At 48.2% G+C, this 23,774-nt stretch overlaps 1 protein-coding gene across 3 annotated transcripts in view; it reads left to right on the top strand.

The window, feature by feature from the left end:
- NCK1 (NCK adaptor protein 1) overlaps positions 1-23,774 on the top strand; it is a 722,331-nt gene that overhangs the window by 172,414 nt on the left and 526,143 nt on the right. Inside the window, exon 1 of one of the 3 annotated variants that reach the window (XM_078665866.1) lies at positions 19,395-19,661. The exons of the other annotated variants lie outside the window; for them this stretch is intronic. The gene's annotated coding sequence lies outside the window, so the exon portion shown is untranslated. Of the gene's footprint in view, positions 1-19,394; positions 19,662-23,774 lie in introns of those variants that run through there. 3 annotated transcript variants of the gene reach the window in all.

Here is a 23,774-nt window from a genome sequence, read left to right as displayed (position 1 = left end):
AATTGTCCCCGGCGCTGTGCCTCGACGATTGCTTAGTGGCAGTGGGCTGAGTCTCTGAGGTTGACACCCTCCAACTGGAGCACCTGCAATGCTGGTTCTAACCAGTGATCTCTCAGTCCATTGTCCTGCCACGCCACTACTACCCTGTCACTTCCCAAGGAGGGTCCAGCAGGATCAGCACTTCAGCCGGCCCCCAACTCACTCTTCGTCCTTGGCCACTTTCATGTAGGGTGAACACAATTCCTGTGTCGTGTCATTTTGAGTAGCTGTTTGACTATGAGTCCCAGGTTGTTTGTTTTCCAGTCACTGCTCAACAGCCCCCCTGGTAGTTTCTCTCTCCAATCTGTGCCAGGGGAGTCTGAGTCATGTGTGTCTGGCTAACTAGGCCCTCTATGCACCCGTATCACTGGTCATGCAGGCCGCTTGTATCTACCTCCCTTGCTGCTGCAGGGGCGCCCTTCTCTTGCCCGCTGCCCCCCAGGGTGCCTGCCGACACACAGGCCGAACGGGTCCAGCCCTACCCCTACTCACCGTCTATTAGTAGCGTTGTCAAGACAGCAGCTCTCGCACTCCACCGCTGAGCCGTCCCGCTTCATTGCCTCACTCTGCCCACGTGCCGTCACACAGAGCCCAGCCTTGTCCCGGGGCCAGGGTGGGACTCTCCTCACTACCCCCATGGTCAGCAGGTGCCTGGTCATCCACTGGCTCTCCTCTCAGGATCGGGGTCCCACCTCTGCTGATCCCTGCCACATCGGCGTCCTCCCAGCACGCCCTTCCCTCCGCTCTGATGATCGGGCTTGTAGTGTAACAATGAACATTGAGCCTAGGGCCCCATCTTTACAGGGCTCAGCCCTGCTGCGTCTTGGTTCCCCGCAGAGGCCCCGCATCGGAGGGTGGGCGCCCTTAAGCACTCTCTTGCCAGGCCTCCGCGGTCTCAGGTGTGGTAAGTTAGGAATTCACCACAACGTAGAAGAGTCTTTATAATAAATGTCTTCTTTATTGTATACAACTTCAGTCACGCCAAGAAGCGGCGCGACCCTCAGGATCCCGATCAGAACTGACAGCAGTTGATCGAATCCCCAAGGACGCACACTCTAAGCATGCGGCAAACAGAACATAGAAGTAATGACATTCCAAGCAAAACATTAAATACAAACTCATTACATCACCTCCCCCCTAACACAAAAGAAAAGATATTGACAATCAGTATGTAATAAAATCCTTAAACCTGGAAGGAAGCCTTTTACTGCAACATCCCCGTACAGTTTTGTCCAAATTACCGTTTAACACTCTAACAGGATCCCCAGCTGATAGACTCACATTCTCACTCCTGGGAACACTCAAATCCTGATCATGCAACCAATAAGCCATGCACGAGCCACAAACAGTCGCCGGCAGCAATCAAAACAAATGCGCCCAAAATAAAAAAACAAGTCAGGTCCCGGGCCGGCAGCCAATCACAGCGCGGCCCGGGAATGACGTCACGGGGGTGTCCCGGGCCGGCAGCCTATCACAGCGCGGCCCGGGAATGACGTCACGAGGGTGTCCCGGGCCGGCAGCCAATGACAGCGCGGCCCAGGACAAAGGGGCGGGACTTAAAAAAAGACCGAGAAACACCCCCGAATCGCGTTTTCACGGGAAAGCGTGATTGACAGCCTCTGTCTCCCAATGGCTATCCTCCATTTATGGAGCTAGCCAATGGGAGACCGAGGCGGAACAAAGCCCCATATGTAGGAACATAAGATTTCTCCTGGGCGGAGCTAGTGCTCCGGCCCAGGCGAAACCTAAAAATGGATCCTATCAGATTTCTTCTGACACATGAAGAAAGGTGCGTGGCAGCCACAGCCAGAAATCCCATTCCGGCTGTAGACTTAGAAGCTCGTAGAAGCAGTGACGAGTAGATTCTGCTGCGTGGGCTTCTTCTTCTGGCTGAAGTTGTCTCCCGATCGTTGCCAAATGTGGTAAGTTAGGAATTCACCACAACATAGAAGAGGCTTTATAATAAATGTCTTCTTTATTGTATACGAATTCAGCCAAGGCAAGGAGCGGCGCAACCCTCAGGATCCCTATCAGAACTGACAGCAGTTGATCGAATCCCCAAGGACGCACACTCTAAGCAAGTGGCAAACAGAACATAGAAGCAGCCGCGGTGCGTCCATTGGGGCGTAGGGGCGTAGCCCCACCAGCCACATGGACCCACAGCCGCGGCGTCGCGCGGCGTCAATGTGCATCGCGCATTACTATAGCAATATTTCAATTACAATCCGGGACACACCCGGCGATTTCGGAGTGCGCAGGGGGGTGTGGCATCAGCCTGCTGCAGCTTGAGAGACAGACAGTCTCACACACTCAGGCTGCAGCAGACCGTAGTGCGCAAGTGCAATTTGGTGAGAAACTTGCCCGAGCATGCGCACTGCAGGTTCCCCTTAGAGGGGTGCTCGTTTAGCCGGCCGCAGCCCCCGGGGTTTACATAGGGCGACTGGGCGAGCAGCAAATGTGCCCCCCTAGCCAATCCTGGCGCTGCATGCAGCGCCAGGATTGGCTGGTCCACCGCGCAGCATCCATCATTGGATGCCGCGCGTGGGGGTGGCACACACTGCCTCAGCCGCCCTGTTATGGCTGTTGAAAATTAGTACGGTTTGGTGAACATTATCTGCGCCATCTTGCCTCTTCCCCTGATGCCACACTTTTGTCGTGCGCACCCGCCATTTTAAGATGCCCTGATCAGAGCGAACCCTTTTGCATGCCGCTGGCCCCTGATATAGCCCTTCGCCCTCACTAAGCCTGCACGCTGACCAACCCCCTGCTTGCACCTGCCTTGAATCATAAACCCCTCTTCGGCGCTGCTCTGCCCCAGGCCCTCATCCTGTTCCCAGCGCGACACCTCCCTTCTTCCCTTTCACGATCCCCGGCCCTTAGATGCAAACCCCCTTTTTCCCCGTGTGCCCGTTTGTCTTCCCCGTTCCCAGGCCGACACCCAGCACTGCCGATACCATTCCTTGCCCCTCCCCGTACAATAGAAAGCTTCCCCCACCAAAGGATCCCCGGGTTGATCAAAGCCCCCACTCCATGAGATCCGATCAAACCCCCCACATTCCGTGAATCGGCGGAATATCCAGCTGCGCGATACTCATCACCTGTTGTGACTAGGGTGGGGACTTCAACTGTAAATGTGTGTGGGAACGGGCCCAAAGGGGAGTTCCGGGAATGTCTTTCCCATACATCAAAGCTTTAACATGAATATGTAATCTGCAATAAAGTCATAAAACAGTGTATAAGAGGCCAGGCCTCAGAAATGTAGCTAGAGCACCTCAGAACGATACCTTCTGCCCGTTTTGTTGTGTTCTCCTCCGGAGAGAATAAAATACCTTGTTTCCTGCCTTCCAGTCTCCAGCGCCTGCCTCTTCATTGATTAAATAACTAGAGGGTCACAGAGGCAATACCGCCGGGCAAATACCGATTGTCCCCGACCCGTCTCAGGTTTAACAATTGGCGTCCCAAGCGTGGGGCCCATCAGCGACTCGTGGATCCAGTGGGAGAGGTCCCGACGACAGAGTGAACGACTGCAACGATCGGGAGAGCTCTTGCCCAATAGACCCTCGTCTGGCAGCCGATCATCCGAACTTCACTAGTTCCGAACAGACCTCTCTCGAGTGATCTACGATCCTGACTGGGAACCATTAGGAGTGCCGTGAGAAATACGAGAAAAAGAGGACGAACGGGCGCTGGATTCGGAAGACAAGAAACTGTCCACATGGTCCGGGTAAGGTCGTGTAATCACGACAAGTTGCGAAATGATTGTTTGATTGTTTGATTGCTTGATTATTTATAAAATACTAGTATTACTCTTTGTTTGACCTATTTGGAGATTCACTGTCTGCACACGGAGAAACAGTAGGCTCCTTCTCTTTTGCAAACGGTAAAGGATAGGTGACGTAACCGTCGCGCCTATCTTTCTCCCCCACTGACTCTATTATTTCTTAACGGTTTTTGGGAGACTCCCCTCTCCCTCACTGATAAACTGGGTTCTTTAACCCCGAACTACTGTTCACAGATTGTCTTCTGGAGATTCTCTGTCTGCAAACCGGAAACAACAGCTTCCTCTTTGCGGTTAGTGAAAGGGTAGAGGACGCAGACTTTTGCGCCCTACTTACTCTCCCCATTGTCCTTTTTCTATCCTATTTATTTATTTATTAATTGCTTGATTGTTCCGCGTTCTTGGTTACTCTTTTTTATTTTTGTTCATGAGGTATTCACTGCCTGCAAACAACGTAGAATAGGAATATTCTGTCTAGTCTTTGCACCTAGTGATAAGATAGGCACTGCTGACTTATTAGTCCCTCGTTACGAGCCGTCATGTCTGTCTTCTCCCCATTGATTGATAATTGGTTCAGCCCGGACCGTGTATTAGAGGTGGACCATATAGCTCCACTAGAAGGCACCCCTAATAAGGACATGTTCATAAACTATGGATTAGTTACCATAGCCTATAATAAATTGTGGCACAGGTATACCAAAGAAAGTCAAGACAAACAGTGGCCACTGGCAGGATCCTTTGACCTTGATAAAATAGAAACGTTAGAAATAGCCCTTCGAAATAATAAGACAACGCCTATTATGCTCGACAGTCTCGGTATGTGGCGCAGAGAGGCTATGCAACGACAGAGAAAAGACGAGGACAAACCAAGTAGAGAAATATACCGACAGGACAACCCCAGGACACCGCTACCCACAAGTTATCCCCCGACACTACGCAAAAGACGACCAGACTTAGGGCCAGACCAATGCGCTTTTTGTAGATATGTCGGACACTGGAAAGCCCAATGCCCGACTCTACTGAGCGTGAGTAAAGGCAAAGGGCCGACAGGAACGACAGATCGGCAGTATGAGAAAAAGCGCGAGACAAAGAAGAACCCGACTTACATAGACAGACCAGATAGAACCACCACGTTTGATTATGCCCGATGGCACAGATTTCGCCAGGACAATTTCAGCGGCATGCTCAAGTTCTCCTAGGTCGGGCAACGTCAAGACGGGAACCCAGCCACGCTTTAAGATTCACAAACGGAAAGAGATAATTATGACCAATAACTGTTTTATATTCGTCTTGGGTCTTTGTATGTCGTACTTGTACTGTCCCCCCCCCCGTCTGAGTTTGTGTGTATGTAATGTACGAATCTGCGTCATCCCTCTACACGTGTTTCCGTGTTACTCAACCTCTGTTAAGCAGAAACTTAGCATAAAAGCAACCTGGAAAGAAAGAAATGGTACAACAAAATCCGTAGACCATTGATGAACTTGAACTTTTAATTTAACACAGCAAACAAGAAATAATAACGGTAAACTGTAGAAAATGAAAGTCAAACAGAACATTCGCCCCCCCCCCATTCTGGAACCTTCCAAAGTAGGGCAGGGTTACGGCTACGCCCAACCAGCGGCAACCCATATAAGGCGGGCCCCGCTGCCAACTCTTGGTCAGGAAATCTTAACATATGGGGAAGCCGGAGGAGAGGCAGGGGCCAGCGGAGTCCAGCCGCAACGGCCCTAGGTAGTTGCCGGTAGTCCCGCCACATGCCTCCTCGGCCCAGCCGCAACGGGCCTGGATAGACTTAAGTAGTCCCGCCACATGTCCAGAGAAGAGCGAGGCACCTCTTCCTTTTCTCCTCCGCAACAGCCGCAGCAGCTCTGGGCGGCGGATGCCCTGTCCATACCCCTGCAGGAATGCGTCCAGGTCGGGCTGGGAGGGAGAGGCGACGCGGACGAGCCTCTCCCACCTCCACCGATAGGAGGTCTCCCAGCCCCCGGCCCAACGCCGAACACCCCCAGTCAGGCGATGGTGCCCATACTTGCACAGCACCGAACACACCATGGTGGCACCCCAGTATTTGCGCAGCACCGAACGTGCAATGGTGGCCATATTTTCGGAACACCGAACCTGCAATGACTGCACCGATACTCGTGCCGCGCCGAATGCGCGCCACAGGTGGCCATACTCCCACAGCACTGAGCACAAGACTTGGGGAACACCGGATGTGGAGAGACCTTCATGCGGGGCGATGAAAAAGAGCAGCATGGAGTGCACCGGGAGAAGGAGACGGCGCGAACGAGTCTCCCTCGCCCCCCCAGGTGGGGGCATCACAGCTGCACCCCAGCCGAACGTCCCGCCTTCACACAACAGGGACCTCTTCCTTTCACTCCGAAGGATCTCTTCCACTCTTGCAAACTCGACGAGAGTGGCCCCTGTAGGGCCTCAAAATGGCGTCTGGGTCCGCTGGAAGGCGGGCCCCGGCCACTAGAGTAACTTTGACCAGCAATATAACTCGGACATTTGCCCACTGGGGCACGAGCCCCCATCTCCGACAGCATCTCCGCAGCCTTGAAGATCCTACAAAAGTCCCCGGCGGAACCTTCGGCCTCTGCAGGTTTCCGGTAAGGGACGGCTGCCTTGACCGCCAACGAAATAAACATGACATTGCCACTCCTTCTGTTAGCATGAATTCTAGAACTGCCGAAAAGGACTCTGGTCCAAACTGCCAGTAATGGGAAACATTTCCCCCTGATGCTACTTCCGGACTGAGCCGGCCCCGCCCAAAATGGCGCCGGTATCAAGAGGGACTTGCGAACACCTCGTGGTGTTCCTTCGCACTAATATAAACTTGATGTTCTGAGACTTTATATGATCCTTTGTACACTTGGCTAGAAAAGACAAGGAGAGCTCACTCGACGAACAGTATGAAAGGATCCCGTTAAAAATGTTGATTACAAATGTACAATGTATTATATTTTTATAGCTGATGTATAACCTCATCTACGACGCACACATACAGTATGCATATAGGAAATCTGATTGCAACTATTATGATTATGCTTCTAAATTATGAAATAAATGCCCCCGAACCCCCAGCCAATTAATAGACGTTTTAGTTTCTTACAAATGAATGAATAAAACTTTCCAATGTATTTATTTCCGCAAGACGACACTCCCACTGTACGCGCTTTAACCATTGCCATGTCCGACCAAATACGACTGCACCCTCATCATCCACGTACTGAAATGATTCCGAGAAATAAAGGTTTTCGAAACTATGGACGGGTATTGCATGCTTTATTTTAAAAATGTGGGATCGGTGGGAAAGTTCTTTTCTGTGCACCCTACTCTGCTCTCTCTTTAAGGTTGAAAGAAGATGGTTGCCCAGCCCTGGAGGACGGATCGGATCGACAACACGACACTCTGCCTTCAAAGTACGCGACTGACTCATGAACTCTCGCGTGGAGGAAGACCTTGACTTCCAAGGATGGGTAAAACGAACGGTGTAAATGAGGGAATGTAAAAGGAGGGTGAAATGAAATGATGTAAACGTTATAAAGTACAACGTTCCAAGGTATCAGGGAACGGAGCTGACCCAAGAACCGAAGAACCTTAGAACGCCACAGCGTTGAAGGAGGTTTAAGGATCCCGATAGTGAGATACGTCCTTTGACTAGATACCTCGCACTAGGCACCTCTGGTTTCCTTTTCACGTTCCCCGCACACGACCTATATGGACACACTGCCCCCCCCCCCGACTCCAGAAACCATATCCCCGGGGACTCTGCCCCGAGGAGGGAAGACGAGTAAGAGGTGAGTAAAGGACTCTTGAATACATGTATTTAAATATGCGCGAATGCTGTTCCCTCCCCTCCCCCCTTTTTTTCCTCCCTCTGCAGGTTACATCAGAAATTACAGCCGGGGTGTGGCGAAGATCTGAAGCCTTGCCATGTCTAATACACGAAGCAGACTAGCGCCGCAAGGTGGTGCCTAAGCACGCCTGCAAACTACTCACGTATCGAACAAACCCGAAAAATTAGCACGACCTGATAGAAAGTGATCACCCTTAAACCAAACCGGACGAATGAACCCATGTCACGTATGATGCGAAACTATGAGAGAATGTGTGTGTGTGACCGAGGCGCTGACCCAACTGGTCGAAGGACCGAGAATGCGAGAAAGTGCGACAAAATGGTACCTCCTTTCTTCTTTCCTTTTCTCAAGGCACGTCCCCTCTACCCTGTCTAATACTCAAACTGCATGATTACAAGACCCTAACGCAGACCCGTGAATGTCCTTTACTGTGTAATGCACTAAATAGCCTTTCTTGAATACACTGCCACCCTCTCTGTTGCACGTGTACTATTTAGCCTGCCGTTGCACTCTCTCTCTCTCTCTCTCTCTCTCTCTCTCTCTCTCTCTCTCTCTCTCCCTCTATTTTTGCACTCCCACTCTTCCGAGCGATTAGCCCCGAAATTGGCAGACTGCCACCCCTAGCGCACCACCTAATTGGCTTCAAATACCGTCAGTATTTGCACAAAAACTTGTCTTTAATACAATCACCCTGAGACCGTGTCATTACCTCTCCTTTTCCGCTAGAAGTCAATGAACCGAGGTTGGGCCGTAAGGGAAAGGACAGGTAAGACGACAGAGGTTCCCTAATCTGGCCCGTAATAAGGGAACTACATGTCAACGGCTCCTATGGTATAAAACAAGGACCTCAGAATACGCGACCCTCCCCGCCCCGAATTGTCGCAATACCCAAACAGGAAAAATGATCACCCCTGTTACATCCCCTGTATCAGCCGCTCCAAACTGGAGTTATGAAACTACCCCTCATTCCCGGTTGTGAGGAATGGGTCGATTTACGCCCTTACCACAAGTTTCTATGTCCCTAGTTGTCTCCCATAAAACCCCTGTCTTTTCTGATTAAGTACTCAGGCCGTAGGAAGCTACGTAGGAACCAGAATGATGTTTTACAAGGTTAAAAGACTAGACCAAAGTGAAGAAGTCGTTGAAATGAACCCTGCCGAAAGTAAAAAAAAAAATGTTTAGTTGAAAAACAGGACGCATTGATAAAAAGAACTGTTTAGCCTATGTTCGTCCCTCAGCAAAATATCTGTTTAGTACCATGTCGATAGCACACAGTACCCTTGGTAAATATAAAGCCCTAGAGAACGGCATAACTTTGTCAAGCCCGTCTTACGAAGGTGGGTCTCCATCAGATAAACTGTCGAAACTGTAATAAATAATTATGAAGGAAAGCCATAGTACCTCCAACAGGCCCGTCATCGGTCATTTATATGTTAGTTGTGAACCCTAAAATAACGGACGTTTTCATTTCTATCTGAAGCTGGGAGAGAAATAGACTTTTGTGATTTCCTTCCTCTGCAAATTCTCTAAAGACTGTCTTTTCAAAATCGTTTAAGGGTACGGCTGTCAGGAGAGAGAAGGACCGGATGTGGGAGCACGAGGCCTGACTGCAGACTATGGAACACCTACGACATGGGCCAAGGCGAGACCGCGACAGAACAGAGCTACAGGACGAGGCACTACCTCCAGCAAAGTGAGAAGAAAGGGCTAAACTGATGCCCCCGCTCTATGTTCGAATGTGTGCCGAAAGGTCCCCGCTCTCCAGACTCGGTCATGAGCCCGCCCACCTGAAGTCTCTCGTTCCCCTAGTTTGTTCCTAATTTGGCCTTGCTCCATCCCCCTTTTTCTCCGACCTACCCTATGGACTGTTTTGTACGCTCTTCTTCCATCTGAACTTTCTGACAATCACCTCAAAGGACACAGGGCGAAAAGGACCTTTCCGACCAGAAACGCGAGGAAAGGGTCGTGCCCTGCAACGCAGAACTTAGAATAGAGCTGGACTTGTAGCTCCACCGCCGGTGCTCCACAGCGCCAACGAAAGACAACAAAGAATAATGAGAACTCGTTAACTTCGAACATTTGACATCCTCAATCACCGTTTCTGCTATGCCTCATTTCTCTCCCAGTCACCATTGTATTGATCATGCTCCAATCCGAATCTGATATATGTAATAACCTACCAGTCCACGTTATGAAATGTACTTGCTGCTCTCGCTACAGAATCGTTTTTGTATTACATTTCTATGACTTTCCTGCTAAAACAAATTGATCAAAGTTTATCAAATAGGTCCACCTCCTAAAACTAGAAATGTTAAAATGTATTGTTTACAACTCTTTTCATCTAGGGTTCCTACCGTTTTCTTTCTCATGCCCACCACAATAGAACCGAGTAGAAAATGAACCAGCAAGATGTCTTGAATATGTTAAAGGGAGGACTGTTGAAAATTAGTACGGTTTGGTGAACATTATCTGCGCCATCTTGCCTCTTCCCCTGATGCCACACTTTTGTCGTGCGCACCCGCCATTTTAAGATGCCCTGATCAGAGCGAACCCTTTTGCATGCCGCTGGCCCCTGATATAGCCCTTCGCCCTCACTAAGCCTGCACGCTGACCAACCCCCTGCTTGCACCTGCCTTGAATCATAAACCCCTCTTCGGCGCTGCTCTGCCCCAGGCCCTCATCCTGTTCCCAGCGCGACACCTCCCTTCTTCCCTTTCACGATCCCCGGCCCTTAGATGCAAACCCCCTTTTTCCCCGTGTGCCCGTTTGTCTTCCCCGTTCCCAGGCCGACACCCAGCACTGCCGATACCATTCCTTGCCCCTCCCCGTACAATAGAAAGCTTCCCCCACCAAAGGATCCCCGGGTTGATCAAAGCCCCCACTCCATGAGATCCGATCAAACCCCCCACATTCCGTGAATCGGCGGAATATCCAGCTGCGCGATACTCATCACCTGTTGTGACTAGGGTGGGGACTTCAACTGTAAATGTGTGTGGAAACGGGCCCAAAGGGGAGTTCCGGGAATGTCTTTCCCATACATCAAAGCTTTAACATGAATATGTAATCTGCAATAAAGTCATAAAACAGTGTATAAGAGGCCAGGCCTCAGAAATGTAGCTAGAGCACCTCAGAACGATACCTTCTGCCCGTTTTGTTGTGTTCTCCTCCGGAGAGAATAAAATACCTTGTTTCCTGCCTTCCAGTCTCCAGCGCCTGCCTCTTCATTGATTAAATAACTAGAGGGTCACAGAGGCAATACCGCCGGGCAAATACCGATTGTCCCTGACCCGTCTCAGGTTTAACATGGCCAATCACTGTGTGACTTCATGTGAAGTCATGCAGTGATTGGCCATTTCGCCGGAATGTCTGCGCTGCTGTGACGTCGGTTGAGGTTCTTGCTGGCCTGGTTGTAGTGCATGGTTAGTCGTCCTCGCCACACCTCGTGCACAGCACAGAGAGAGACCGTGTCCGGACCGTGTCACCGTGACTGACTCGGACTCCCTGAGGCGCCTCACCCTCACCGACGTCACGACTTGTGCAACGAAAGGTATTTATATGATCGTGTATACTATCTTTTGATCATTTTGCCTCCCCTACCTGCCCCGCTGAAGTGCTTCGAGACTCATGGAAAGCGCAGCGCTATATTGTTTCAAAGGCGCTTTCCCTTCCCAGTGTCCTGGTCAGTCAGCCTTGTCTCTGAGCCCAGACTGTCTAAGTCACTGCAGCGCAGCGTTAGCGCTCCCTGTAACCCAACACCAGACTGAGCCACTCCGCACCACCACCACCACCCCTACCCCGCATCCACCATCTATCAGCTCCAGCGGCCCAGGCAGTTTATGGGCATGGAGGACAGGAATATAAATATCCGAAAATGGGAAATTTTGGTGGTGATGTAAAGTTTTTAGTGCGAGTAAGTTTTAGTGGACGCAGAATAAAGCACTTGGAAATGCATCAGTTAAGATGTTTCTAAAAAAAACACGGGGCTTTGAAAACACCTGAGCTGAACCCAAATTAAGGAGTGTCACACGGGGAGTTGTGCTGAGGTGCTGATTTTTGGGCGGGATGTTTTTTTTGTCTAGCACTACGATGCAATTTATTCTTTTAAATGTTACCTAACTAGTGTCAGTACTAGTTTGTTGACCTCTGCACCACCATTATGACCTTTGCTCCCAATGGAAAAGTGTATAAGAGAGTGAATGAAAGTTGTAGCACACAAAAGTATGCAGTTGCTCACCCGAACCTTTGTTGGTTCCACATTTGTTCAGAGGTACACACGTATTTTCCTTGAATGAATACACAGGGCTGCGGGGCGTCCACCACAAGTGCAGAGGCCCTTTGTGAATGAGGCCTCAATACTTTAGACCCGTTTCCTTGGCACATGCGGGTGTGGGTAATACTGTACAAGGTTGAGCATGTGCACAAAGCTGCACACAGTCTGATTGTGTGCACAAATGCTGTACCTGAGTCGGCATGGTGACACAAAGCTGGATAAGGGCAATTAATATTCAGTCAAGCACAGAGATTTGCACTGTGCCAGGAACTGCTGATTCTCACTGTCTTTATTTTGCGTGCATTTTAGCGTGCACCATTGCTAATATAGTTGTGGTATTGCATACTATAGTTCTGAGTATGCTTTGTGTCTGATCAGCCACGCGGCACATGCAGGTGGGAGCAGGTAAGGGCGGTGGGGGGGGATGCTTTGCTCTGTGCTTCCGTACCTGCCAGTGGTCAGTGAGGCACAGGTGGAGAGATGAGGAGTCCTGGAATCTGCCCGCAAAGCTCCGAGAGCATGCGGGCATGTAGTGCTGAAGAGAGACACGTAAGCACTATCAGGAGGCACTGCAGCAGATACAGAAGTCAGCTTTGTTGTGCTGGTTTAACACCTACCTTGATGCCTCCCTGCTTGAAAGGAAACCTTGCCAGCCCTGACCTATTAACATAAGGGCCCTGTGCCTGTGTGTCTTGTCTACATTCTGCTCTCTCCTCCATACCTTTCTCAGGATCGAGGGCTGACTCAGTCTGGGTCAGTCCAGACAACCGCATGGACGTGGGAGTACATTTTGACATCAGGAGGGATAGGTTGTCAGAGGGTGCAGCTTGTGGCAGTTGGTAACAGGAGCGAGTCCGCACAAGACCATTGGTAGCAGCTGCCATGGAAGGTTCGGCCCATGATGCTTGCAAAGTTATCACTTGCACTTCTTCCTCCTTCCTGCTCACCCCTCTTCTCCTTACATTTGTGCTTTCTCCCATCTTCACTTTATATTCCCCTCCTTCAAACACTGCTGCCTCCCTGTCGCCACATCTTTTCACAGCAAAATGTCCCCTTCGCACCCTATCCTCTCATCTCGCTATTAACACTTTTTATTTTCAAAGGTTTCTGGAGGACCGGGGGCTAGGTGCAGCCCACATTTTCTCAGTTGGGCTTGTTTGCTTTGCTCACTTGCGACATTACACTCATCCCCAACTGTTATGCCACCACATTCAAAATGCACCAGCCGTCACTGGCAACAGTACGTCTATTGCATGGTTTAATCTTTTTTACCAGCATCCTGCCTCATTCTAAATTTCAATAGCTGCACAGGGGTCTAATACAAATGATGCAGGTATTTAAAATGTATAATGAAAGATTACAATTGGGAGTCAGGCACCCCATCACTTTGCAGCAGGACTCCCAGCTTTCCCATGTCAAGTGGACCGCAAGCTCTTCATTCCATCGAATGAGGAGGAGTCCGACCAGTCATTTTCCCTTTGTAAAGCTTTATAGTCTGGTGATCAGCCCTCTACTTTCCCTTCCTGTTAAAATCGACTGTAGAGCTTTGAGAATATTGGGCTCTGTAGGGAACTTGAGGTATAAGGATCGCACTGCCAAGCGCAGTCTGGTGTTTGTGGACCCAAGCATTGCATAGTATTGGTGACCAGCCTGAAAATCAGCCAGTGACAAAAAAGGACCCATTCAAATATATGTCGCCAAGTTTGGTAACCCCTGCATTTTGTAGAACAGCTAGGTCCCCACGCTCCTGCGCCACAGTGATACCAAGGTGTGCAGAAATCCGCATGTCTGGTGCATATATATTTTCTCTCTGTGCATGCTTGGCAAGGGTCTTCCATGCCCAAAGAGTACACCTGACCGTGGTTCCCAATGCTTTGTGAAGGCTGTTTCCCAACTGCTGTGCAACTTCTTCTACTCTTAGAGCTGAGATTTTCATGAAAGTCTTATAGTCTGAATTCAGCACCTGGGCGTAATAGGACGGAATGTATGAAGTTCTGTGGTTATAGTGAATAAGCAGCTACCTTTGTTATGCCATCTATTAATTTGATAACTGCACTTTCACAATTGCTTTATTAACCTTCCTGCTTTCTCAAATTTGCTTGAAAATGCACGATTTTTCTTTTTAAAAAATTTTCTCGGGGGGGGGGGGGTAACCCCCCCCAAATCCCCCTTATGGGGTTCAGACTCGCTCGCTACGGTGCAGTATGCAAATCAGTTTGCGACACACCCCTTTCAAATGTCACCAGCCGCTAATGACATTCCCAAAAAACATTAAATACAAACCCATTACATCAGGGCACCGCTATTTTGTCTTTTGGCTTCGGGCTGCAGCTTTCGGTCCGCACAGTATTTGTGGTCTCAGAAATGGTTGATGGCAGCTCCCGCAGGTATATTAATAACTGCTCCTCCCCAGGGGTTCACAGGGATCCCCAAATTCGGCATGAGATGACAGTATGGAACCAGATGGGGGGAGTCAGCCGATCGGAGCTCAGATCAGCGCTGCTCACTCAATTGGCAGTCAATTGGCAGTCGGACACGCCTCGGGCCCCAACTGCAACTATCAGCTCAAATTAAGCACTGGCACCCCACATGAAGTTTTGTTAATTGTGAACACAGAGCCAACTGGGAGTTATCTAGTTCATGCTGAATGGATAAGAGTGTTGCATGGTATAATTCTGTCTTTGGTGAATCCTAAACTATTAGGCAAATGACCTGTAAATGTCTGCTGGACCCGAAATGGCAATATAGGACCTAATTACACTGGTTCCCCGTTGTGTATTGTTTCATACGTTTGTTTTCGGGAAGTTAGCTTGAAAAAGCTATTCTCGTCAAAATGCAGCTAACAGTAGGCACCAATTCAAATTAGAATATTATGCTTTTGTTTACTTTTCATTAATAGACTGTTGGTAAAACTATAAACCGAGGTGTGTGGAAGTGATTTTAAGTAATTCTGTGGCTATAGCATTTACCAAATAATGATGTGTTTACTCCCATGTGCCCTGTCATACTGCCAGTGAATGTGCTGCATAATTAGAATGTTCTTGTCCATAAACTAATCTTGTTCCATAATGTGGTTCCCCATTGCTTTTTATATCCTAGTAGACCTGTCAGTGGTTGAGCTCTACAGAGTGGTTTGAGTGCTGGTATTATGATGATGAGAACCATATTTCCTAGGGCACCATGTAATACTTTCCATAGTTCATGATTCTCTGTGAAATAGGCGTCTTAATTAGATTTTGTGCAGTAAAAACACCCAGACAGATCATTTATACACACACGGAAGAGTAGAGTGTGATTTTCTTTTTGGTAGATTTGAGCATTTAAGAGGCAAAGTCTTACAGATTTGATGGATGGAACAATATGGACCAATTAGTGGGATGCAGATTGTGTGCTTTATTACAGCGAGCTTTGAAGCGGTATGTGCAAACCAGTGGTTAATTTGTAAAAAATAAAATAGAAATGCCGGGTTTCTCGTCAGGAGGCAGCTTTTACCAGCCCATCCTGTTAGTTGGCCCCTAAAGCAGAACCAACTACTAACCATGAAGAAAGTGGGGGGAAGATGTTCCTAATGGCCAGAGCTGCCGACTTCTGAGCTGGGGAACTAGGTTCAAGTCTCAGTGTTGGCTCAACAACCTGTGATTCTGGACAAATCACTTCATCTCCTCGTAAATTGTCCTTAACTGGTGCTCATAAAAAGCACTGGAGTTGATGATTAAGTGCTGGTGCTGAGCGCTGGAAACCACCTGCTCAAATTAAGCACTGCACATCTATGTATCTGAAATAGACTCTGAAAGCGCAGGTGGACATTTTTAATTCAAAACCTACCAGGCGGCCAAGCTATCTGGTTTGCTAACTACATTTGGGGACATTCGGAAAGCTTCCCTGGGACTGCTTTAAGCCCATTGCTTACCATTGGCCTTTTGGTTTGCAATGCAAATTTTCTTGCTTTCTGTTTGTTGGCTTTATTTGTTTTAGGCTGTCCAGCTCAAGTTCATCCCTTCCCCCAAACCTTTTTTACAGTGTTCTTCTGAGTTCTCCCTTTCTGTAACTGGGCTGTTAAATCTTGTTCTTATCTTGACGCATTTGCTGTGCCTTGAAAGAACAAGGTCAAATGTGAGGCTCCGTCTTCTGGTGGGGAGGGAGGGACCTTGGAGTTTACTTTTCTTTCTTTGACTTCAAAGTGAGATGGTTTATGTGACAATAATGCTGGCTACTGGGAATAATTCTGAAGTGTGGTGTAAACAGACATTTTACTACCATCAAAACATATCAATACACTAGGTGATGACATTTCCACACATTATAGTTTGTGTGCTGTATACTGTTAGCAGTAAAACTGCATGTCTCTTTAAATGTAATAATCCTTTCAATTGAAGATGTGTTGTCTGTAATGGCAGTGCGCTACCACTCCATGCATACTCTACTTTATCCCACTCCACTCTGCACCACTCCATGCCACTGCCCTCTACTCTGCACCGCTCACATTACGCCACTTCACATTGTGTCACTGCACTCTACATCATTCCACTCTATGCCACTTCAGTCTGCGCCTCTCTACTCTGCATCATTCTACGCCAATGCGTTGCACTCTACTATGCACCACTGCATTCTTCATCACTGCATTCTTCATCACTGCATTCTTCATCACTGCATTCTTCATCACTGCATTCTTCATCACTGCATTCTTCATCACTGCATTCTTCATCACTCCATTCTTCATCACTCCACTCTGACCACTCCGACGCACTGTATTCTGTCATATTACTTTATGCCAGTGCACTCTGACATTCACTCTACGCCACTCCTACTCTGCACCATCCCAATCTACTGTGCACCATTCTACTTTACGCCATTTCGCTCTACTCTGAAATGGTCTACTCTGCACTACGTCTTTGCTCTCTATGCCACTGCAATCTAAGCTGCACCACTCCACGCAACTCTACTCTGTACCACTTTACTCTACGCCACTGCACTCTACTCTAACCACTGAAATCTATATCAATGCACTCTATGCCACTATACTCTACCCTGCACCACTTCACTCTACGCCAATCCACTCTAATCTACACCACTGCATTCTACAATACTGACCTCGATGGCACTCTACTCTATGCTACTGCACTCTGCCGCTTCACTCTACTCTTAAACAATCTACTGTATTGCACTGCACTCAACTCCCCTTTGATCCATTCTGCACTATTCCACTCTACGCCACTTCTCTGTTACTGTACGCTACAACTTTTTTCTAAAAATTTATCCAGACCACTTCATGCCACTATACACTACTCTGCAACGCCACTCAATGCCACTACACTCTATGCCACACTATTCTACTCTGCGCCACAGCACTCTGCACCACTCTAGTATATGCCACTGCACCACTCTACACAACTCTACCACACTCCATCATACGCCACTCTAATCTACTGTGGACCACTGGGCTCTACGCCACTTCCCTCTACACCTCTGTACTGTATGTACTTTGCACCACTCTATGCCAATGCATTCTACTTTACTCTGCACCACTGCATTCCACGCCACTGCTCTCTGCTCAACTGTCCTCTATGCCACTGTGCTCCTCTGCACTTTACACTGCACCACTCCACTTTACTCTACACCACTCCACTTTACACTACACCACTCCACTTTACACTACACCACTCCACTTTACCCTGCACCACTTCACTCTATGCAACTGCACTCTACGGCACTCGACTCCGCCCTGCACTTATCCACCCTGCACCCCTCTGCGCCACTGCCCTATACACCAATGTACTGTACCCACTTTACTCAGAACTAATGTACTCTTAGCCACTACATTTTATGCCAATCTACTCTGCACCCCTGTACTTTATACCAATTCACTGTAGGCCTCTCTCCTGTCTACGGCACTCCACTCTGTGACACTCTATTCCATTAAACTCTACTCCACTCTATGCCACTCCACTCTCTGCTACTCCGACACTGCTCCACGACGCTCTACTCAACTCCCTCTATGCCACTCCATGCCACTTTACTCCACTCTGTTTTACAACATACTACTCCACTCTATGCCATTCCAGTGCTCCACTCTATGCCACTCCATGCCACTCTGTGCTACTCCACTTTATTCCACTCTATGCCACTGCACGACATTGTACTCCGCTCTACGCCACTCTAATCTACAACACTATACTCCGCACTCTATACACCACTCCACAACAATCTATGCCATTCCACTCTACTCCACTACTCCTTTCTCTGTCACTCCACGACATTGTACTCTGCTCTTCACCTCTCTGCTCTACCACACTCAACTCCACGCCACTCTACAACACTCTGCCATTCCACTCTACGACATTGCACTCCACTCTGATAATCTGTAGACCTGAGCGGTGGACTCCGCTCCGTTCGTGGAGTTTGCAGAGTTTTTTGCACTCCGTGGAGCACAGAAAACTCAGCTTTGCGTAGTGCAGCAGAGTTTTTCCCCACTCGTGAACGGTAAGTTTACGACCTGCTGCTCGGGTACAATTTCTACCCAAGCGGCAGGAAAACCAGCACGAACGGCAGTTTGCACTGCACTCCGCCACTTGCGGAACTTTGCTGAGTTTTTTGTCACTTTGCGGAGTTCCGTGTAGCAAAACTCTGTGAACTACGCCCAGGGTTAGTAATCTATTCTAGTCTGACACTCCACTCAGCTCTACACCAATGAACTATACAACACTCTACTCCACTCTATGCTTTTCCACCCTATGACTCTACTCCCTCCACGACACTCCATACAACAATGCTACTCCACTTTGTGCGACTCCACTTCCTTTCAGTCCACTCTACACCACAACTCCCTGTGCCACTATATAACACCCCATTTTTACTCCACGACACGCTACTTTACAACACGCCACCCAACTCTCCTTTACGCCACTAACTTTTAGCCATGCTGAACGGCTGCCAAGCTGGTATACAACTTCGCTAAAATATCTCTTGCAAAGGCGAGACTTATTGGCTTGCCTTTGCCAGTACTTGTTTAATTAATCCGAGCCACTGGTCATGATTGAGGCGCATCTTCCTACTTCCCTGGGGCTTCCTGAATGAATAGATTCTCATCCTGTCAGGACGGCGCCATTGCAGAGACGTGGGCTGTCTCTCCTTGGCCCAAGCAGACCCAGAGTTTTTGCCGTTGCACCAGAGATACGAGCAGGCAACGCCCACCCACAGGTAAAGATAAAGTTCAGCATCTTTTTAACGCCCAGTGGTTATATGCTGGAGGTGGTATTTGCTCGCCACAGTTACTTTATTTACTTCGAAGTGTCTGCTTTTCCCTACAATGGTTTCATTTGCACGGTCGTTCTGTTGGCTCCTTGCAGCCATAAGGCTTTTTTGTCTTTCTATTGCACAAGACATCTGCTTCCTGTATAGCTGCGGCACTGGTTACGTCAGGTCACGCAGCGTGCCCTGTGGTATTACAGAGTCTTGGTGGCTGCACCAGGGCGGCAGGCTCGTGGCGCCGAGCTTGTACCGAGCTGCAGGGTGATCTCACCCACCAGCGAAGCGAGGTCTGGGCTTGCAGCAGGAAAATACATTTTAACTCAGTGTGGGGCTGGAATGAGGCGCTGGCTGCTGCTGCCCCGATCTGGTGAACAACAAAGCTCATCTCTCGGTTCCCAAGCTCAGACTCATGGAAGGGGCAATAATGTCAACCTCAAATGTGGGCCTACGTCGCTCTGATCGGGTAAGACGGTCTTTTAACGAATGTTTTCAACCCCACAGCCTTTTGAACGCTTCTTTGATCGATGGACGGTAGTCTTTGTGTTATTCATTCACATCTTCCAGAGCACGAGGTTTAGATTTCCGCTCCATGATATTTGGGATGTGGCATAAGCAGTGTGTTCTGGATAGATTCAGCCTCTTTCTGTATTACTTGGCTGCTCTGCTCCCATTGATTTCTGGGTAGTTTAATATGTCTGAGATAGTCATAGAATGGGGTAATATGTCTGAGAGACTCCTAAAATGGGCAGTATGACTGAGACACTACTAGAATGAGGCAGTATGTCTGAGACCGTCATAGAATGTGGCAGTATGTCTGAGACACTCCTAGAATGGGGCAGTATGTCCGAGACAGTCATAGAATCGGGCAGTATGTCCGAGACACTCCTAGAATGGGGCAGTATGTCCGAGACAGTCATAGAATCGGGCAGTATGTCCGAGACACTCCTAGAATGGGGCAGTATGTCCGAGACAGTCGTAGAATGGGGCAGTATGTCTGAGACGCTCCTAGAATGAGACTGTGTGTCCGAGACAGTCAAAGATTGGGCAGTATATCTGAGAGACTCCTAGAATGGGGCAGTATGTCTGAGACACTCCTCGAATGGGACAGTATGTCTGAGACACACATATAATGGGGCAGTATGTCTGAGAAGCTCATAGAATGGGGCAATATGTCTGAGACGCTCCTAGAATGAGACCGTGTGTCTGAGACGCTCCTAGAATTAGACCGTGTGCCTGAGACAGTCATAGAATGGGACAGTATGTCTGAGACACACATATAATGGGGCAGTATGTCTGAGAAGCTCATAGAATGGGGCAATATGTCTGAGACGCTCCTAGAATGAGACCGTGTGCCTGAGACAGTCATAGAATGGGGCAGTATGTCTGAGACACTCCTAGAATGGGGAAGTATGTATGCGACACTTCTAGAATGGGGCAGTATGTCTGAGACAGTCATAGAATGGGGCAGTATGTCTGAGACAGTCATAGAATGGGGCAGTATGTCTGAGACAGTCATAGAATGGGGCAGTATGTCTGAGACAGTCATAGAATGGGGAAGTATGTATGCAACACTTCTAGAATGGGGCAGTATGACTGAGACAGTCATAGAATGGGGCAGTATGTCTGAGACAGTCATAGAATGGGGCAGTATGTCTGAGACAGTCATAGAATGGGGCAGTATGTATGCGACACTTCTAGAATGGGGCAGTATGTCTGAGACAGTCATAGAATGGGGCAGTATGTCTGAGACAGTCATAGAATGGGGCAGTATGTCTGAGACAGTCATAGAATGGGGCAGTATGTCTGAGACAGTCATAGAATGGGGCAGTATGTATGCGACACTTCTAGAATGGGGCAGTATGACTGAGACAGTCATAGAATGGGGCAGTATGTCTGAGACAGTCATAGAATGGGGCAGTATGTCTGAGACACTCCTAGAATGGGGAAGTATGTATGCGACACTTCTAGAATGGGGCAGTATGACTGAGACAGTCATAGAATGGGGCAGTATGTCTGAGACAGTCATAGAATGGGGCAGTATGTCTGAGACAGTCATAGAATGGGGCAGTATGTCGGAGAAGCTCATAGAATGGGGAAGTATGTCGGAGACAGTCATAGAATGGGGCAGTATGTCTGAGACCGTCATAGAATGGGGCAGTATGTCTGAGACACATATAATGGGTCAGTATGTCGTAGAAGCTCATAGAATGGGGCAGTTTGGGACTAATGTTCCAACGCCAGCTCAGTGCTAGCTGTGTTGCGGGCTCCATGCAGCATCTGCTTTCTGGCACTGCCCTGCGCTGCCGCGCCTCCCCCTTCACCATGTGGTCAGACAGACTTCCGATCACACCTGGCAGGAACGCGGCTACGGACATACAAAGAGTTGTAGTTCTCTGGGCTTGTTTTGGGTGTTGAAGGCTGGAAGTATGCTTTGATGTCGGCAGTGCAAGCCTCATGTAGTGTGTGGACATGGTTATCTGATTAGGCCATTAAGAACAATTACTCTCGATTTGTAAGCAACCTAGGATAGTACTTGAGCACACCAGTCATCACTCGCACACTTTCTCAGAAAGGGCTGCTGTTGATGTCACTGGTGAATGTGCACTATCTATCTGTAATGTCAAATAGTGCCTGCAGTCTTTCGGTACTCGCCTATGTCTGTCTTGGGCTTTTCTGCACGGATTGTTTCCGGTTAATAATGACACATACTGTCTGCTTGCTGATGCCATAGAATGCACCCAACATACAGTATTTGTGCTGCCCAGTTGTGCAAGATAGAGTCCGTTTAAGCTGTTAGTTTTCCTGCAACTGACATTTTGAATTCGGTATCTATTTTTGGATCAGAAGGTCACGACGTGTGTGCGTGCGTGTGTGTGTGCGCGCGCACACACATTCTCTCTGTAGCTGCAAATATATCTGACTTTAATTTAGCAATGCATCGAAGCACATGCATGCACAATAGCATTTTATATGCTGTAACATTAAATTCTGAGAAGTTGTCTTTGCAAACTTCTACAAAACAAGCACTGTCATTCTGAATGGTGCAAGAGCGACAATTTACATGAGGAGTGGCTTAACGTAAGTGGCCAATTATCCTCACTCAATGCATACACTTTAATTTGAGCGGGAAGTACGTACAGATTGTTACTGTTATTGTTAATCAGCAGTTGTGCCATTGCCAGTATCCACAAATTCTTTTGACCCGGTCGTTTCAGGCAGAAGTCTTGGATCGACGCACCGCTTTCGTACCCAATGGGAAATGCTTTAATTAAAACGGGGCTTTACCTTTAAATGTTTCAAAGCTTTTTCGTCAGCTCAAAACTGGGCATCTACAGGTAAAGATTCAGAGCACTCTCAATGAGTGACTAGCAAGCATGAATTTCATTATTGCTTAGAGACAGATCTATCTCTTTGTAGCCCCATTAAATCACCAACCATACCGCAGCATACATCTCTTATAGAAAATAAATGTAAATAAATTACTAAGTTAAGCACTGGGTGATGGCTTTTATAATGGCTGTCATGTATCGATAAGGAATTTTGGAAGCTAAACATTTACAGGGGACCCGAAAAGGCCGGTAAAAGCGGGTGGGGTGGGGGGTGGGTTTGGGGTTTTTTGGGAGGCTACACCCCCCCCCCCCCCCCTTCCCCCTTAGCTACGCCACTGCCTGCAAGTGAGATATATGGAACCTGTGCGTTGCCAGTGTCTCCCTGTCCCAGTCTGAGACAAATGTATTGTCTGCCTCTTTTAAACGCAACTCCTGTCCCAGTGTGATATTCTTACATATCTTTATGTTCATTGTTCCATTGCCACCCTGGTTCCTATTATTGTGGTACACCTTTTATTATATGTCTACTTGTTGAATACAAAGTTTTGCAGGCGCAATACAATCTGGTTTTCTCTGGTAGGTAGGACGAATAGTGTTAGTAAAATGATGGTACTAGTCTTAGATGTAAGGCAAACGTACTCCTTGTTGGTGAGCAACATTTTGAATATTATTTGGTGACTGTTTACAGATTTCTCCCTTCTAAAATCTGTTTTGTGCTTAGCACTGAATTCACTTTTGAATGAGGGGGCTATACCAGTAACTACATGATAATGCAACAAACTGCAACATAATTTGTCTTTAGTTTCACAATATCCCGTCAAAATTCGGCTTTCCTTGCCACATATTTAGACAGCTCTCAGTGTAATTTCATCCTCTACTGCTGTATAATTCGTGTAACCTTTACTATAAAAAAAGTATGCCCTAATTAAATGCCAGATTACTTAACGTGGGCACTGTTAACATCTTGACCAACCAGATGCAAGCTTGGGTCGAACTGGCATCCAACCTGTTCTGAAATGCCATGGGAGAAGTGATTGGCCATAGGATTCAGAGAAGCTGGCATGTGTTCACAAGGTAGCAGTCCTACACACAAAAACTGCTCCTAACCCTCTCCCAGAGACATCACCCATTCACATGTGCAGACGTTTAGACTGCATTCTTTTTATGAGCAAGTGAGACAAGAGATGTGTCTGAGTACCATTTGAACCACTTCCTCTCTTGCTGCTTGCACGAGATTCACTTTCGTT

This window comes from Lissotriton helveticus, chromosome 11 (genome assembly GCF_964261635.1).
Source record: "Lissotriton helveticus chromosome 11, aLisHel1.1, whole genome shotgun sequence".
Lineage (NCBI taxonomy): Eukaryota > Metazoa > Chordata > Amphibia > Caudata > Salamandridae > Lissotriton > Lissotriton helveticus.
This window is presented reverse-complemented; position numbering and strand designations above follow the sequence as displayed.